This window comes from Accipiter gentilis, chromosome W (genome assembly GCF_929443795.1).
Source record: "Accipiter gentilis chromosome W, bAccGen1.1, whole genome shotgun sequence".
NCBI lineage: Eukaryota > Metazoa > Chordata > Aves > Accipitriformes > Accipitridae > Astur > Astur gentilis.
Window position 1 is genome coordinate 28274554 of NC_064918.1, and position 19087 is coordinate 28293640.

General features: G+C 44.7%; 1 pseudogene; it reads right to left on the bottom strand.

Annotated features, from left to right (window-relative positions):
- The window catches only part of LOC126035575 (importin-11-like), a 65971-nt pseudogene extending 47182 nt beyond the window's left edge, over nt 1-18789 (bottom strand).
- Nucleotides 18790-19087: the final 298 nt, after the last annotated feature.

Sequence of the window (19087 nt, forward strand, 5' to 3'; positions counted from 1 at the left end):
ATACATTTCAAAATATAAATACAAATATTTCCTATACAGAGATTATATTCATCCATACCTATATATAGCAGAGAGAAAAAACTGTTCTTACACACACACATCTCATAGCAACATGTAGGGTTTAGGGATTAATCCGTGCGGGGCCCGGACGACGGAACACCAATATGATTATTAAAGTCGCCAGTTTATTGAGCTTAGCTAATCATTTTTATACAATTCTCTAAGTTGTTGAGAGACTTTGATTGGCTACTACATGCAAGCACTTGGTGTCCACACGCACAAGCATAAGCGGTGATTGGTTACATTGGTACTGTCCACGCGCACAAGCATAAGCGGTGATTGGTTACATTGGTACTGTCCACGCGCACAAACACAAGACATAATTGGTTGTGTTAATTAAAGCATACAAGACTTGTCTTAGTCCAATTGCTCCAGATAAGCCCCTGAATTGAGGTTGTTTGTGCCAAGTTCCCTTTATCGTGGAATGTGCACCTGTGTTTTCCTAATTGGGATCTTTCTTCTTCTATCTTCTTATTTATTCTGTTCAAGGCCTTCTAAAGGCGCCTGGAACAGTCTTGTGACCATGAGCTATTTTCAGGCCCAATAACTAAGTTCCATATAACTGAACCCTACACAACATATCATCATCTCAGTCCTGTCCTATTACAGGAGCCAGCCTTCAGTTCTTCAGACTCCTAATGACTAAAATTTCATCTTAATGATTTCACTGCCAGAAAAAAATTTCTACATATATGAATAGGTAAACCTTCAGAAATATACTTCATTATCTGCACTATCAACTTTTCTTTAAAATGGGGGAATAAAATGAAGTTTTGAAAATTCAAATGTAGCATGTTTGGAAAAGGTGTTTAACTCACTAAATTCGGCTAACTGTAAAATTAAAAACTGTAAAATTGGATTGGAGATGTAACAGCCTACGGCCAAAGGTAAATCTGCGTTCTAATCAATAGATTCTTACAATGGAGAACGTAAGCTGCATGAGACAAGATTTGGCATTTGCATTCATATCTTACCTTTTAATTAACCTGGAGAAAGAAGTTGATCTGGAAAAACCCCAATCATAAACACATTCCCAGTGATGATAAAAGCCAAAATACTGTGGTATGGAAGCCCAAAGAGCAGTGTTTTTTAAAGACAATATTGAATTATGAATCCAGAGCAGTCTTCCAAAACTACTGCAATTTCATATATAATAAGATCTGCTGTACAGCATAACATAAGGCTGTTATGCATATATTGTGGTGTAGATGAAGCTCTGCTTCTTAACACAGGTTATTTTAATAACACTCAAGTTGCATGCAAAATTAATAAAGATCTCAAACATTTAACCTAGAAACTAAGTTCCAATTATTTCATATTGTACATATATCCACCAAAGTAAGAGCATTTCTGTTTCAAAGGCAGACATTAAGGTCAACATACCTACCTTTAATGCACTGCCAGCTAACCATGGGCAGTGGCAAGCATGTAAAATAAGCTGTTTGCATGCTTTACAATACTGCATTACTTACATCATAGAAAAGTTTCCTATCTGCAGCAAGTCATTTGGATGCCAGGGTCTTTGTAACATGATAAAAGGTAAGTAATGCTCTGTGTTGTCAAAGATCGTCCTGGACTTTCACAGATTCTAGAAGAGTGGGTATAAGTTCTGGCCATTGCCTTGGGCAGTCCACTCTGGCAACTTTAGCAATCAGTACAGAGATCTGAGTTGCTATCTGCAAAAAAGCAAAACAAAAACACAGATACCACAAAGTCAAAGATCATTTAGGAAATGTTCACTGCAGAAATTAACAGCCAAATAAAACCTGAATAAAAAAAAATAATTAGTATGGATTGCTAGTGTTTTGTGGGTTGGTTCTTTTTAAACTATTTTAAAGTTTGCTGAATGCAAATAAAAGTGGAGAAAAAAATGTGTTTCTTCCATTTTATGTTTATAGTAAATATTTACATAAAATGCTAAGCTGGCTACTTTGTTTAAATTTTACATAAAGACCACTAAAGTTATTTGTTCTAGAAATCACATAAATGAAGAAACAGATATTTGGGAACCGTTTTTTACTTAGTGATATTTTCTATTACTTTCTACAAAAAAAAAATATAGACTGCTGAATATATATCGCCCTTATTTCTGCTATACCCAAGTTTAAGCTTTTAGACAGAGACATTCCTTCCCCCCAAGCACACTGGTCTGTGAGCTGCAGTCCCATCCCAGTGGCTGAAGCAGAGACTCCCACTTGCTCCAGATCCTCACACTATAGGCCAGGGACATGTATACCACCCCCCCATCCGACTTCAGTTGCTGGCACCAAATCCCACTCATGCCAATCTTGCCAGCAGCTGACACCTAGTCCTTGCAGCACACACACACACCAGAGTGAGATTACACAGAAAGACAGTTAAGGGATTGTCGTGGTTTAACCCCAGCCAGCAACTAAGCACCACGCAGCCACTCACTCACTTCCCCCCCACCCAGTGGGATGGGGGAGAGAATTGGAAGGAAAAAGGTAAAACTCATGGGTTGAGACAAGAACAGTTTAATAGAACAGAAAAGAAGAAACTAATAATGATAATGATAACACTAATAAAATGACAATACTAATAAAAGGATTGGAATATACAAAACAAGTGATGCACAATGCAATTGCTCACCACTCGCTGACCAATGCCCAGTTAGTTCCTGAGCAGCAATCCCCCCCAGGCCAACTCCCCCCAGTTTATATACTAGACATGACACCACATGGTATGGAATACCCTGTTGGCCACTTTGGGTCAGGTGCCCTGGCTGTGTCCCCTCCCAACTTCTTGTACCCCTCCAGCCTTCTTGCTGGCTGGACATGAGAAGCTGAAAAATCCTTGACTTGAAACTAACCATTACTTAGCAACAACTGAAAACATTAGTGTGTTATCAACATTCTTCTCATACTGAACCCAAAACATAACACTATACCAGCTACTAGGAAGACAATTAACTCTACCCCAGCTGAAACCAGGACAGGGATTTAACCAGAAGATAGGACAGACTGTGGTGATAAGGCGCAGGGCTTGTTCAGACATGGGTACTGACCAGCAGTGGTTTACACAACTGGCCCTTTTTATACCTCTGTCTATTTCCCCACTTTGCTCATTCCCAACTCCCTTCTAAACCTTCCTTAATAAATTTTGTATAGTCACATATAACCCCACCTCAAATATCCAAACCCCTCATATTATTCTTGTTTTCCCTGTTCTTATATTGTTCACATTGAAAAGATCCTTGAGTGGATAACCTTAGTGAAGCAGACACTCTCACCTTCCACATATACCGTTACAACAACCACTATGCTTCAATCCTCGGGAAGAAATTACCTTTTGATGCCATAAAAAGGAATCCAAGCAACTTACGGGCATAAGAGGGAATAACCATGCCCTCCTTTACTGCTTCATTAGCTGTTTCATGTGAAGCCTAACCAAATAAACACTTTTTCATATATGATACAAGAAGCAACCTCTAGAGGGATGCTAACAGTACTTTTTTGTTGAGGACTGGCTTTTTAAGTGGGGGAAGAAAAAAACCCCACTGTTATCATATATTTCAAGGAGTATTTTGTTCCTCTATGTTCTCTCCATATGGTAAATACCTTCAGAGGGCATGGAAATTATGCTCCCAACATATGGTATGTTCTGTTTTTCTTCTCCCCCTCCCTAGAAATCAGCTTAAATCATCACATCACAATACTATGTCTAATTCTTATATTTTTGGGTTGGTTTTTTTCTTTTTATATATACAGGGGTCATAAATTTTTTACCTTCAATGATACAAAAAGCACAAGCAGATGGCAACTGTGTTATGAATTATCTGCAACTGGAAAAGAATGCTTGTAAGGAACACAAGATATCAAACTTCAGGCATATCAAGCAGACTAGGGAATAAATGAAAGGAGCCTCTGAAAGGAAACATCAAGATACCTACAATATGAATTGAGGAACAGGGAAGAAAGAAGGGGAGATGGACTGAAACACCTTTCTGCAGTTGCCAGCTATCAGTGCCCAAAGAACTTTACCACCAAAGCATGTTAGCAACCAAAGTGCAGGATACATGATTGTATTGGGTTTGTGTAGCAAGGATTTGGTAGCGGGGGGGTGCTACAGGGGTGGCTTCTGTGTGAAGCTGCCAGAAGCTTCCCACATGTCTGTGTGTGGACTGTCTGGCTCGTAGTTCACAAATGAGTTTCACCATGTCCAGTGCACACAGACGACTCGCGGGGAGGGGTGTTACAAAAGCGACCCAGCCTTAGATTGCCTTGAGGCCCTGTCTCTCTGCAGAGTAGACAGCTTAGCCCTGGGTTGTCTGATAAACCCTAAACTAAACAGGGCAGTGGCTGTGCCATTCAAAGAACCAAAACCTGAACTGAGCCTTGAAATCCCTTAACAAATAGTGTGCCCTGAGTCTCAATCCAACGACCATTCAGTTGCCTGAGGAAGCAAGGTAAATAAAAAAAACAAACAAAAACTGGAGGGTTTCAGCTTCAGTTTCAAATGACAACCTTGTGTATTCAAACAATCACAGACCAACAAAGGAAAGATAAGGGGAAACTCCACTCAGATATACATAATCCACTTAGGCATGTATCATAATCCACTCATAGTCATACACACCGTTCTGCAAGTCAGGGGATAAAACCCCTAAGATTCAGGTTGGAAATGGGGGAGTCACTTCTCCAACTATACAGTTGGCTTGTGAAGGACACCCTTCCCCCCCTTGATCAGGACACTGGTTGAGATAACTTCCCTGGGATTGAGAGCCCTTACCTGGAGGGGTAAGTGAATATTGGTTATGCTTTAAGTTTGTAAACACATGTGCTTGTGGTTGTCTGTGAATTGCTTGTGGTTGTAATAGTGTACTACTCTTGCCTTAAAAATTGGAATAGCGCATTCCTCCATTGTATCTGTAAAACCTGCAATAGTGGCGTGTTAAGTCTGTAAGTGAAGTTCAAATAAATCATTTGCTTGAACCTTGCAGTTAAGTCTCTTTCCACCACAGAGGGAAAAGAGCCTAATTGCACACAACAAGGAAAAGCTACTCTCCAAGATCCCACTGAATATGCACAGAACTGAGACAACAGCATATTCTCAGTTGACAGGGAGGGGGGAGAGCCTACAAGACATGGAACACATCAAATGCCACCCCTCAGCACGAGACAGTGGTGTCTTCAGAAACTGCAAGTACCAATATGATCTCATCATCGTTACCATCCAATGTCCTGCACTTCCATTCCCACTCCCACACTCCTTCGCCTCCTATCACTTGCAAAAATCCAAGATCCACTTTTATTCTACTCTGTAATCCTTAATTTCCTATCTAAAGTATCTGCATACACAGTTTACTTCAGAGAATAGTCCAAGTCTCTTCAATGTTCTGCCATACTGGTTTAATGTTTTCCCTGAGTAGTCAATCCTTTTGATAGAACCAAAATAATATGCAGGTAGTATTCCCATAACACTGAAATACATCCAAATTTTAGAATCATGTCAGTTATGAAAACAAATCCAGGACTGCTATATATCTGCAAAGGAACAAAACAAAATATTTAATCAGTAAAATGCCTCCAAACTTCACTTTTTCTGGACTTTAAAAAATGCAGTATAACAACTCATAATCAAGCAACTAATTATGTAAATTTTTTGTTATCTTTTATTAAGCATTCAATAAATTCTTTTCCACTGTAATGAGGTACAAGAATGGATTCAGTTAAGATTCTCTGAAATTAGGAGATGTCCTGGTTTCAGCTGCGATAGAGTTAACCGTCTTCCAAGTAGCTGGTACAGTGCTATGTTTTGGGTTCAGTATGTGAAGAATGTTGATAACACTGATGTTTTCAGTTGTTCCTAAGTAATGTTTAGTTTAAAGTCAAGGATTTTTCAGCTTCTCATGCCCAGCCAGTGAGAAGTCTGGAGGGGTACAAGAAGGTGGGAGGAGACACAGCCAGGACAGCTGACCCAAACTAACCAACGGGGTATTCCATACCATGTGACATCATGCCCAGTATATAAACTGGAGGGAGTGGGGGTGGGAGGGATTGCCACTTGGGAACTAACTGGGCATCGGTCAGGGAGTGGTGAGCGACAGCATTGTGCATCACTTGTATATTCCAATCCTTTATTATTATTATTGTCATTTTGTTATCATTATTAGTTTCTTGTTTTCTGTTCTATTAAACTGTTCTTGTCTCAACCCATGAGTTTTACTCCCCTCCCCAATTCTCTCCCTTGTTACCAAAAAAGCCGGACAAAGAAACTCTGTAAGACTCAATTTTGGAGTTTTAGAAAGCAGGCATTCTTTATTGCAGCACTGGATGGACAAAGGATAGTTCCTCCTAGTGTGCATACCACTACCTACAGCAAACAAAGTTTATATTGTTCCAGTATACACATATTCATTACATTTCCCAGAATTGCCATACATACTCATGTTATTTCCCAGAAATTATCTACATATAATCTGCCCTTTTGGGCATGCACTATTAAACAGATTAGTGTTTTTTGGGGGTCATCGAGACCCTCTAGTGGTCATTTTCATGGTGTCCTCTAATTGAAGTTTCCCTTAAGGCATGTGCAGCACGGGTTATCCCAGGTGGTTCACCATCTCTTCTTCCCAGTTAGCTGGGCCTAAACCAGTCCTGGCTGGTTTTAATCACAAAATTCAGCAGGGCCTAAGGCTTCTTATCTATTGGTGCATACTATTAACAAAGCTCAGGGTTTTCTTGTCTTATTTGTACATACCAAAGTTCTGAAGTTGCTAAAGCAAGCATAAATTAAGCACTAAAGAGATACAGTGGAGTATCTTCCATCTCCAATCTTTATTCAAGGCATCACCCCCTGTCGTGGTTTCAGCCCAGCCAATAACAAAGGACCACGCAGCCACTTGCTCACTCCTCCCGCTCCCCTGTGGTGGGATAGGGAGGAGACAGAGAAGAGAAAAAGGGGGGGGGGGGATAAAAATAAATAAATAAAAAAGGAACCTCAAGGGTTAAGATAAGGGCAGTTCACTGGGACAACACACAAAAAAAAGAAGTTACAACAACAACGGTACTAATGAAAGAATATACAAGAAGAGCGATGCACAGTGCAACTGCTCACCACCTGGAACACGACACTCTGCCACTTCCCCCCACTGAATATCAAGAGAGCACCCCCAGCCTGCTCCCCAGTTATATACTGAGCATGATGTCACATGGTATGGAATAGCTCCTTGACTAGTTCAGGTCAGCTGCCCCGGCTATGCCCCCACCTCCCAGGTTCCTGTAAAAATTAACTCTATCCCAGCTGAACCCAGGACATTATCCACCCCTCATTCTATACCATCTACATCATGCCCAGATCTTACATTTTCCAATCAACCACTACCACTTCCCTTGTCTTATATATAAGTACATGGACACACACACCCCTGCACCCCCCCCCACACACACATATAGTATTTCCTTAGTCGATGGGCTATCCCTCTATAAAGTGTCCATCAATTTTATTTAGTCCATGACTTTGGGGCTCCATCTGTTGTAACAGTTCTTCAGGATAAGAGAGATGGTGTGAGATGTTGGGTTGTTGTATGCTGCCTCTGGAACTTGTGGCTAGTACATTTGGTAAAATCCACGCCCTTGGTCTGCAGGTAAAAGGTGTTGATCTTGAGGAAATCGCTGGGCACCAGTTCAAGTTCCATCACTGCTGTACTTGGCTCAGTTTCAAAGTCCATCCTGTAGTCATTTGGATAATTCTCACAATAATACCCTTGATATGGCATATAGACACTATAGATACAATGACATACAGTGGCAGGTTATTTAGCAGTTAAATATCATACAGCCCAATTCACTGGCTATTCTCTCCCAAAATTAAATCTTCCCGAGGTACACATCAAAATTCGCCATCCTTCTGAATCACGCACCAGGTGTATCCAGGTCCCTGAGCAAAAGCAATCCCCTTGAATGGGTTTGCCTCTGCTTGAGGGAGGACTAACCCAGACTGTCTTTCCTAACATACTCCTCATGCGCACTACAGGGACTTTATCCCCTTCTACAGTATGTGGAACTCTTGGTTGGGCGGGGCCAGCCCAATTGGCAGATCCTCTATATTAACTAACCAGGTAGCCTTTGTTAAATGTGTATCCCAATGTTTGAACGTCCCACCCCCCATCGCTCTCAATGTAGTTTTCAGCAGTCCATTGTATCATTCAATTTTTCCGGAGGCCGGTGCGTGATAAGGGATGTGATACACCCACTCAATGCTATGTTCTTTGGCCCAGGTGTCTATGAGTTTGTTTCAGAAGTGAGTCCCGTTGTCCGACTCGATTCTTTCTAGGGTGCCGTGTTGCCATAAAACTTTCTCTTCAAGGCCCAGGATAGCGTTCTGGGCAGTGGCGTGGGACACAGGATGTTTCCAGCCACCCAGTGGTTGCTTCCACCATTGTAAGCACATGGCACTTGGCTTGGTGGGTTCATGGGAGTGTGATATAGTCAATCTGCCAGGCCTCCCCATATTTAGACTTCATCCATCACCCTCCATACGACAGGGGTTTTAGCCATTTGGCTTGCTTAATTACAGCACATGTATCACATTCATGGATAACCTGCGCGACAATGTTCATGGTCAAGTCCACGCCTCGATCACAAGCCCATCTACGTGTTGCATCTCTTCCCTGATGGCCTGAGGTATCATGGGCCCCAGCAAGCCATAAATAGCTCACCCCTACTTTGCCAGTAGAGGTCCACCTGAGACACTTCAATCTTGGCAGCCTGATCTGCCTGCTGGTTGTTTTGATGTTCTTCAGTGGCCCGACTCTTGGGTACGTGAGCATCTATGTGACGTACTTTTACAACCAGATTCTCTAGCTGGGACACAACATCTTGCCACAGTGCGGCAGCTCAGATGGGTTTACCTCTGCGCTGCCAATTGCCCTTCTTCCATTGCTGTAGCCACCCCCATAGGGCATTTGCCACCATCCATGAGTCAGTATAGAGATAGAGCACTGGCCACCTCTCTCTTTCAGCAATGTCTAATGCTAGCTGGATGGCTTTCACCTCTGCAAACTGACTCGATTCACCTTCTCCTTCAGCAGTTTCTGCGACTAGTCGTGTAGGACTCCATACAGCAGCTTTCCACCTTCGATGCTTTCCCACAATGCGACAGGACCCATCAGTGAACAGGGCATATTGCCTCTCATTTTCTGGCAGTTTATTATACAGCGGGGCCTCTTAAGCACGTGCCACCTCCTCCGGCGACATCCCAAAATCTTTGCCTTCTGGCCAGTCCGTGATCACTTCTAACATTCCTGGGCGACTGGGGTTTCCTATGTGAGCCCGTTGTGTGATCAGTGCGATCCACTTACTCCACGTGGCATCAGTCGCGTGATGTGTAGAGGAGACCCTCCCTTTGAACATCCAGCCCAACACTGGCAGTCGGGGTGCTAAGAGGAGCTGTGTTTCAGTCTCGGGTCTTCCCAGGTGCTTTCTGCCAGAGGCCCCAGGTAGGGCCATTCTCCCCAGCTGCAGTGTAGAGCACTTTAACATCTTGTCCTGTCCGGACTGGCCCAAGAGCTACTGCATGAACAATCTCCCACTTAATTCGTTCAAAGGCTTGCTGTTGCTCAGGCCCCCATTTAAAATCGTTCTTCTTCCGAGTAACTTGGTAGAGAAGACTTACAATTTGACTGAAATTTGGAATATGCATTCTCCAAAAGCCCACAACACCTAAGGTGGCCTGTGTTTCCTTTTTATTAGTCGGTGAGGACATAGCTGCTATTTTGTTAATTGCATCCATTGGGATGTGACGATGCCCATCTTGCCATTTTATTCCTAAGAACTGGATCTCCTGCGCAGGTCCCTTGACCTTACTTTCTGTTATGGCAAAACCAGCCTTCAAAAGGATTTGGATTATTTTCTTCCCTTTCTCAAAAACTTCTTCTGCCATGTTGCCCCATACGATGATGTCATCAATGTATTGCAGGTGCTCTGGAGCTTCACCTTTTTCCAGTGCAGCCTGGATCAGTCCATGACAAATGGTGGGGCTGTGTTTCCACCCCTGGGGCAGTCGATTCCAGGTGTACTGGACGCCCCTCCAAGTGAAAGCAAACTGTGGCCTGCACTCCGCTGCCAAAGGAATGGAGAAAAATGCATTAGCAATGTCAATTGTGGCATACTACTCAGCTGCCTTTGATTCCAGTTCATATTGAAGTTCTAACATATCTGGCACAGCAGCGCTCAGCAGTGGCGTGATTTCATTCAGCCCACGATAACCTACTGTTAGTCACCATTCCCCATTAGATTTTGCACTGGTCCTATGGGACTATTAAAGGGTGAATGAGTTTTGCTGATCACTCCTTGGTTCTCCAGCCGAAAAAAATCAACTCATGGATGGGGATCAGGGAGTCTCAGTTGGTACGATATTACCGCTGGTGCACCGTCGTGGTAGCAATTGGCACTCATTGTTCTTCAACCCTCAGCAACCCCACAACCGAAGGGTCCTCAGAGAGGCCAGGCAAGGCGGACAGCTGCTCAGTTTCCTCCGTCTCCAATGCAGCTATACTAAGGGCCCAACGGTACCCTTTTGGGTCCTTGAAATACCCCCTCCTGAGATAATCTATACCAAGGATGCACGGGGCCTCTGGGCCAGTTGCAATGGGGTGTTTATGCCTCTCATTCCCGGTTAGACTCATTTCAGCTTCCAATACGGTTAGCTCTTGGGATCCCCCTGTCACACCAGAGATACAGATGGGTTCTGCCCCTTTATAACTAGATGGCATTAGGGTACATTGTGCACCAGTGTCCACTAGAGCCTTATATTCCTGTGGGTCTGATGTGCCAGGCCATCGAATCCACACTGTCCAGTAGACTCGGTTGTCCCTCTCCTCCACCTGGCTGGAGGCAGGGCCCCTCTAATCCTGGTTAGAATGTCCATTACTCACTTTCTGCACACGTAAATCAGAAGTCCCTTCAAGGGTATCAGAAATGAGATCAGCCCATCTACTGCGTCTGGGGGACTGCTCACGGGAAACTGGAGCAGCAGTTTTCCAAGAAGAATTCTCTTTTCTAGTTGCTTTTTCTCGCAACTCCTGTACCCGTGCATCCAGGACTGAGGTAGGTTTTCCATCCCACTTCCTCATGTCCTCTCCATGGTCACGCAGGTAAAACCACAGGTTAGCCCGTCGTGTGTACTTTCTCTCTCCTCTCTCTTGGGCAAAAGAATGCTTACTCCCAATAGCTGTGATGCAGGCCTGTACAGGTGGGGAGGAGGACATATCTACTTTGAATTGCTGGAACTCTCGGGACAACTCCTCTACAGCCGAGACACATGCCCGTAGAGAGGAAGAGAGACTTCCTTTGCATTGCCAGATTTGGACAGCCAGTTTGTCCGCCATTTGTCCATAGCCTTCTTTCCAGGACATTACTGCCAATGAGTTGGCATAGGTCAGTGGTGCACTTCATAGAAACTTCCACCACATGGGTTGTGTGCATTGGACTTCATCTGGATCTGTGGGTGACTGTGTATTTTCTGGATCATTATAAATCACCTCCAGCACAGCCAATTCCCTCAGGTACTGGATACCTCTCTCCATGGTGGTCCACTTGCCTTGGTGACATGTAACATCATCCTTGAGGGGGTATCTTCCCTTCACACCTGACAGAAGTTACCTCCAGAGGCTGAGGACTTGTGCTTTTCTCCCAATCACCTTATCAATGCCCCCTTCCCTAGACAGGGATCTCAACTTCTTGGCTTCCTTACCCTCTAATTCCACACTACTGGCCCCATTATCCCAGCATCGGAGCAGCCAGGTAACAATGTGCTCGCCTGGGTGGCGGCTAAAATCTTTTCTCATGTCATGCGACTCACTCAGGGATAGAGATTGGGTAATTATTTCAGGTTCTGCCTCTTCCTCCTGTTCTCACGATGACCCTGGTTCATCTTCATCTCTCACTAAGCGAACTGATTTCTTTGCGTGTTTCTTTTTCTGTACAGGGGCGACTGATACTGGCACAGGTGGGTTCTCTGGTTTAGCTGCAGTATCTGTCACCGGGGTTGGGGTAGCCACGCTGCCTGTTGTCGGGGTTGGGGTAGCCACGGTGCATGTTGTCCTGTTTTCCATCTTTTCCCCCGAGGGTGCTGCCTAATATCAAGCAGTGTTTGGTAGATACTGGCCAGGGCCCAGCACAGTGTAGTGAGTTGTGCGTCTCTGGAAGAGCCACAGCATTTTCCTTTCAAATATCCTACCACTTCATGAGGGTTCTGTAGTTGTTCGGGAGTGAACTTCCAAGCCACTGGAGGTGAGAAGTTCTCTAGATACTTGCCCACATCCTCCCACATGCCGTGCCACCCATGAATATCCAGCTTTGGGGCAGATCTCTGGGTGGTCCTCTTAAAGAGCCTTTTTGTAGCCCTAAACAAGACCTGAAACATATTCAGGAGGCATAGCACTAACAGCACACTGGCTTGCGCATCCCAAGGATATTCAAAATTCTCAAAAGCTGTTGTAATTATTCGGAGGGAGAGAAGGGAGGCAAACGGACAGGGGGAAGTATCCCCCCCCCCCCCCCCCGACTTCCCCATGGATTGGGTGTAATTACCAATAAAATCTGACAGAAGGTGCCCAAAGTATGGAAATGATATCACTGCCTCATACAGATACCAGCTTAACCTCATGACCAGTGATGTAATCATTTCACAAGTCAACATTGCCCAGTACAGCAAAATGATAATCCCAATCACTCTCCCAGAGTTGAGAAATGTAACTATAGGCAATACACAGAGCATATAAGAACTTACAAAACACCACCACGTAAACAAATGAACCAACATTGTGACTAACATCTATTTATCTAATATAAGAAATGCATATGACAAATTTGTTTCAACACGCTCTGGCCAGATCTGTCGTTATCTCAACCCTTCGTTGCCCCACGTCAGGCGCCAAAAAGGACTGTCGTGGTTTCAGCCCAGCCGGTAACAAAGGACCACGCAGCCGCTCACTCACTCCTCCCACCCCCCTCCGGTGGGATAGGGGGCAGACAGAGGAAAGAAAAGGGGGGGGGGGAAACCAAAACAAAAACAGAACCTCATGGGTTGAGATAAGGGCAGTTTACTGGGACAACACACACAAAAAAGAAGTTACAACAACAACGGTACTAATAAAAGAATATACAAAACGAGTGATGCACAGTGCAACTGCTCACCACCCGGAAACCAAAGCTCCGCCACTTCCCCCACCGAAAGCCGAGAGAGGCCCCCCCCAGCCCGCTCCCCAGTTATATACTAAGCATGATATCACATGGTATGGAATAGTTCCTTGGCTAGTTCAGGTCAGCTGCCCCGGCGGCTATGCCCCCCACCTCCCAGGTTCCTGTAAAAATTAACTCTATCCCAGCTGAACCCAGGACACCCCCATCTCACTGGGTGTGGGGGATTGAGTGAGCAGCTGTGCGGAGCTTAGTTGCTGGCTGAGGTTAAACCACAACAGGAGAGAATGTTGTTAATCTATCACCCAAAATACAGTGCATTCTCACTGATGATAATGCAAACTACATACTGGGCTACTTTAAGTGGAATGGGGAAAGTGGCTCTAAGGATGTTATTATTCTCCTTTGCTCAAGAGTAGCCAAGACTATTTTAGAATACCGTCTTCAATTTTGTCATCATTGTCCTCCCTTTCCTGAGTTGAAGAAAAAAAAGCGTACAAACTGGAGAGAAGCTAGAGCTACTAAGATGGTCTGGGGTCTAAAGCAAATGATCTATGAAGAGAGGTTGAAGACTTGTTTAGTCTCGTAAAGTAGAAGACAAGGGAAGACTTTGTAGACACCGAACTACCTGTATTGGGTTTGTATGGCAAGGTTCTGGTAGCAGGGGGGCTACAGGTGTGGCTTCTATCAGAAGCTGCTGTGACAGATACACCCACCCCGACAGGAAACAAAGCTTCTCTGGGCAGGGAGGAGAGGCAAAAGAAAAACCAAACCCTAGAGGCCACAGGTTGAAAATTGAACTGACCAATCAAACACAACAGGTACACAGAAGTGTTGACCTTTTGGCCAATGTGGATTAAAATGACCACAGATCAGATTTGACAAGGGTATAAACTGGGTCCCGCTGGAGGACATGTTGGAATCAGTCCTCCTCAGAGCAGTGGGTCTGCAGTCGGGGACTCTCCCCTTGTGTCAGGACACCGCCCGAGGTAACGCCTCAATGTTGAGAGCCCTCATCTTTTAGGCAAGCGATATGTGCATTTTGAGTCATCATTTTTAAATCTTAAGAATTCTTAAGTCAGCTGTGTAATACTAATTGCCCTTACATCATTGAGCCTGTGGTTCGCAAATGTTATTGGATTTCTAACTAAATTTTTTACTGACAAATAAATCTGACTTTTAACATCTGTTGGATTTGACTGTGTGAGCCTCCATAACAGCTGCTAGAAGCCTCCCCCACATCCGACAAAGCCAATGCCAGATGGCTCCAAGACAGACCCACCACTGGCAAAGGCTGAGCCAATCAGCAACAGTGGCAGCACCTCTGTGATAATGTATTTAAGAAGGGGAGAGGGGGGGACGGGAGGACACAGACAGATGCAACACAGCAAACCAAACAACTGCACAACAGCAACTGCAGCCAGAGAGAGGAGCAAGAATATGTGAGAGAAACAACTCCGCAGTCACCAAGTTCAGTGAAGAAGGAAGGGGAAGAGGTGCTCCAGGCACTGGAGCAGCTTCCCCTGCAGCCTGTGGTGAAGACCATGGTGAGGCAGGCTGTCCCCCTGAAGCCCGTGGAGGACCCCACGCTGGAGCAGATAGATGTGCCCTGAAGGAGGCTGTGACCCCATGGGAAGCCTGTGCTGGAAAAGGCTCCTGGCAGGACCTGTGGCCCCATGGGAAGAGAGGAGCCCTTGCTGGAGCAGGTTTGCTGGCAGGACTTGTGACCCCATGGGGGACCCACACTGGAGCAGTCCATTCCTGAAGGACCACACCCCATGGAAGGGACCCATGCTGGAGCAGTTTGTGAAGAACTGCACTCATGTTGGAGAAGTTCATGGAGGACTGTCCCCTGCGGGAGGGACCCCACACTGGAGCAGAGGAAGAGAGTGAGGAGGAAGGAGCAGCAGAGACAACATGTGATGAACTGACCACAACCCCCATTCCCTGCCCCCCTGCACCGCTTGGGGGGAGGAGGTAGAGAATTCAGAAATGAAGTTGAGCCCAGGAAGAAGGGAGTGGTGGAGGGAAGGTGTTTTTAAGATTTGGGGGTTTTTTTCTCATTACACTACTCTTATTTTAATTGATAATAAATTATACTATTTTCCCCAAGTCTGTTTTGCCCTTGACAGTAACTGGTGAGTGGTCTCTCCCTGTCCTTATCTTGACCCACGAGCTTTTTGTTATATTTTTCTCTCCCCTGTCCAGCTGAGGAAGGGGAGTGATAGAGCATCTTTGGTGGGATCCTGGCATCCAGCCAGGGTCAACCCACCACACTACCTGAAGGGCACTTACAAGGAGAACAGAACCAAACACTTCTTGTCAACAGATTATATAACTAGGGGCAAAAGCCACAAGCTGCGGTTTGGGAGGTTCAAGGAGAAACTTAAGGTTGTCTTTTTTTTCCCCATCACACTTGTTTTAAGAAAAATGGGAAAAACAAAAAGTTTCCATTCTGAAAAGCCACAAGAACCACTTATGGGGTCACCTTCTGAAGACACGAGTAACATGAACGCTAGCATTCGTAGCGGTATTCACATGACATACTAGCACTGCTTTTAAGGATACTGTCAATTTCAGGAACAGTTGGTAGTTATATCAACCCTTCTCTAGCCATCTATAAACTTTCCTATGAGCCTCTTTCTAACATTATAGTACCTGTACCAATCATACCATATGTTATTATTTCTACTGATCGGTAAAACAAACACACACCAAAAAACAAAACACAAACAAACTGCTAGTACCCTGGCTACTCAGGGTTCTCCTAAAACCACTAACCACTTGTCATGGTTTAACCCCAGCCAGCAACTATGCACCACGCAGCCACGCGCTCACTCCTTACCCCTCCCAGTGGGATGGGGAGGAGAATTGGGGGGGAAAAAAGGAAAACTCATGGGTTGAGATGAGAACAGTTTAATAATTGAAATAAAATTAAATATAATAATAATAGTAATGAAAAGGAAGGTAACAAAACCAGAGAGAAATAAAACCCAAGGAAGACAAGTGATGCACAATGCAATTGCTCACCACCTACTGACCAATGCCCAGCCAGTCCCCAAGCAGCAATTGGCCCCTCCCAGTCAACTCCCCTGTCTATATATACTGAACATGATGTCCTATGGTATGGAATATCCCTCTAGCTAGTTCAGGCCAGCTGTCCTGGCCGTGCTCCCTCCCAGCTTCTTGTGCACCTCCTCACTGGCAGAGCATGGGAAACTGAAAAACCCTTGACTTAGGATAAGCACTACTTAGCAACAACTAAAACATCAGTGTGTTATCAACATTGTTCTCATCCTAAATCCAAAACACCACTACACCAATAACCACAATCACTACAATGACTAATGTTAGTCATTCCTGAGATTTTAAAAACCAATAGATTAATTTTTCTTTACATAAATGAACAAGGCTGTCTATACTTTGCCCAATTTAAGCCATAGTAAGGAAGACAAAAATGTCTAAGAAAGAGTTATGTTTTGGGGTTGTTTTGGTTTTTTTTCCTCCATACTGCTATTGACAAAAACAGAGGACTAAAACTACAAATTTATTTTTACAAAAATGCAACACAAACTAAAACCTAGGTCTGAAAAAAGTCAGCACGTAGAAGACACAAGGGATAAAAGAACAAAGACTATGAAGGAAGAACACAGGAATAAAGGACAGCAGTAAGCAAGGCTGACAATAATATTTCCCTGTAACTCGGATTACATTATAAAATATTGAGTACAAGAAGAATGGCCTTTCAGGTTAAATGAAAAGCACCAAACTGACCAAAAACTCCTAACAAACAACAAACAGTAAAAAAAGTAACAGTGGGACTATTCCAAGGAATTTGCTTGGATACAGCTCAGAAGAAATTCTTATCATAGGGTTCAGTACTGATGACATAGGGAAAGCCAAAGGGATACACAAAGACAACAGAAAAATATTTTTAATGTTTAATAGTATGCTTGTAGGATGACCAGTCTCACAAAACCAATCTTGTTCCTTTAACTTCTTCCTAGCTCACCTCATTTTAACAGATTTTTAAAAAGATAAGACAGAATTCTTTATAACAAATTATTGTGCAACAGCTGAAATAGAAATTCAACTTTCAGTCTGCCCTCATGCTCTGAAACTGCTTTAAACCATTTCACAGTTTCACCACAGTAAAACTGTATCATCAGAAGCAGGTTTTAAAAGTTTTATACTTAAAGCTTGCTAAGAGAATAAAGCCTTAATTGTAACTGCGATTTAGTGCCATCATCATTCTGCCAAGGATCCCTAAAAGAACACATCTGTCCCCTTAGTGTTGGGTAACAATGCCAATTTGAAAGCCACAGCAAATACAGTACAGACAACACTTGGCCTATAAGACAAGAGAAGCAAGGTACATAGTAGCAGAAGTTGGAAGCAATATCAGTACTGGAAGCAGGGCTACATTCTTACATTTTACACATGTTGTCTTCTAAGGTAATATAAACTGGAGAAATAACTCACCACTACTACACTGACCCTACCTTTGATTTAGAGAAGAATCTGTTTTCCAGTAAGACTTCAATTGCTGTTCTTCAAAAACCCATAGGAAGAAAATAACCATCTTTCATGAAAGACCAATACTTGCCCTTTCCTACAAAAAAACTTCTGTCAACAAACCGCACAGCTTAATGCTTCATATTCTTCTGATGGCTTCCCATTGATTCTACCCAGACTGAAAACTGTTTCAATTTGAAACTAGGAAATAGCTCCCTGGAATTAGGTAACAGTTTTTCTTTTCTTCTGACTCAGAGAAAGCACTTTGCCATTGTCAAACAACATAAAACGTAAAGCTGAGTTGCCTTATCCTTGGCAGTCAACAGAAGTCAGCACAGAAAGCGACATACATAAAAGCAATGCTACACTAGCACAGAACAGCTCAAATAAAAATACAGAAAATGTAAACAACCAACCTATATATACAGGTAAAGAGCAGCCGGAAAGAGCATCGTTCAGTGCACTCCAACTTTAGGGCTCCCTCCTCTGAGCTGTGCCTTGCTTTAAGCCGAAACCATTTTTCCCTCCCTTTCCTCAGCCTACCGCCGGCCGGCCGGCCCGCCCGCCCGCGCGCGCGCACGGCACGGCGCCCGCCCGAACCCAGCACCGACCAGCTCTCATCGCGCCACCACTTGCTCGCCCACCCACCCACCCACCAACCAACCAACCAACCAACCAACCAACCATACTGAGGAAGATGGGAAGACGCCAGCCTGCCACGCCGGGGCGGCAACTCGCAGCCGCCCACTTCCGGGCCCGTATTACCGCCACCCTCTCGGTCCTAAAAGGGCGGCCCGCAATGGCGGGGAAACCCCTGGGCGGCGGCGGCCCCACAAGCGCAGCTCACCATGGCGGCTGACAACACTACACACAGCCCCGCCTGTTCCAAAGCTCGCACCACAAGCCGAGACTAGCTGCTGCCGCTATCACACCCCACCTCCCCCAGCGCGCCGCAGCTGACGTCATCATCCAACGACACGCGCCAACTCTCCCCGCAGCACTTACGGACACCGTCGACAGTAGATGGGGAGGTGCATCCTCTGGTGCGCATGCGCCTCTTACTGCTGGAGGCGGATACTCAGGGTGGTGTGAGTGGGGTACCTAGTGCGCGGCGTTGTCTGACGTCAGTTGCTTCGATGGGTGGAAAGGTGGGGGAAGGCTTTTCCATAAGGAGTGGTGGGGCTGCTACCGGCCCTCGGGGCGGATAGAGCTCTGTACTCGGTGTGTCTATCTCTGCTAAGGGATGGCCCTGCTGTTCAGCCATCCCCGATGTGAGATATGTTCATCTGATTCGTGTTAATATAAACAATGCTAGGGCCGCATAATAAAATGTGACCCTCACTGTCTAT